The sequence below is a fragment of the Alligator sinensis genome, unplaced genomic scaffold (genome assembly GCF_000455745.1).
Source record: "Alligator sinensis unplaced genomic scaffold, ASM45574v1 scaffold31_1, whole genome shotgun sequence".
Classification (NCBI taxonomy): domain Eukaryota; kingdom Metazoa; phylum Chordata; order Crocodylia; family Alligatoridae; genus Alligator; species Alligator sinensis.
The window spans coordinates 3217523-3217816 of NW_005841884.1; the positions used below are offsets into that span (position 1 = coordinate 3217523).

The 294-nt window shown below is 46.9% G+C and overlaps 1 protein-coding gene across 2 annotated transcripts in view; it reads right to left on the reverse strand.

Annotated features, from left to right (window-relative positions):
- RXRG (retinoid X receptor gamma) overlaps positions 1-294 on the reverse strand; it is a 123975-nt gene that overhangs the window by 78338 nt on the left and 45343 nt on the right. The window lies entirely within an intron of this gene.

The window sequence follows — 294 nt, forward strand, 5'->3', positions numbered from 1 at the left end:
GGGGGGGGGAGAGGAGAGGGAAGAAATCAGTCTACATGATAAGAGGCACTGATCAACTCTGTAAAGCTACAGTGTTGGAAAGGATGCATGATGGGCAATGGACTGGTCTGGTTGGAGAAAAAGCTGCTAACATGCCAGACATAGACAAAAGGTGAAAACAGCTGGAAGGAAGTACAGTAGTATTAAGCAAAGAGCTTGAAGTAGAACCCACAATGTGGTACCACTGGTTCATCCACTGGGGCTCTCCTAGAAGACAGGTGCTAAAGCTCAACCTACAAGTGGTAGCAAAAGAGC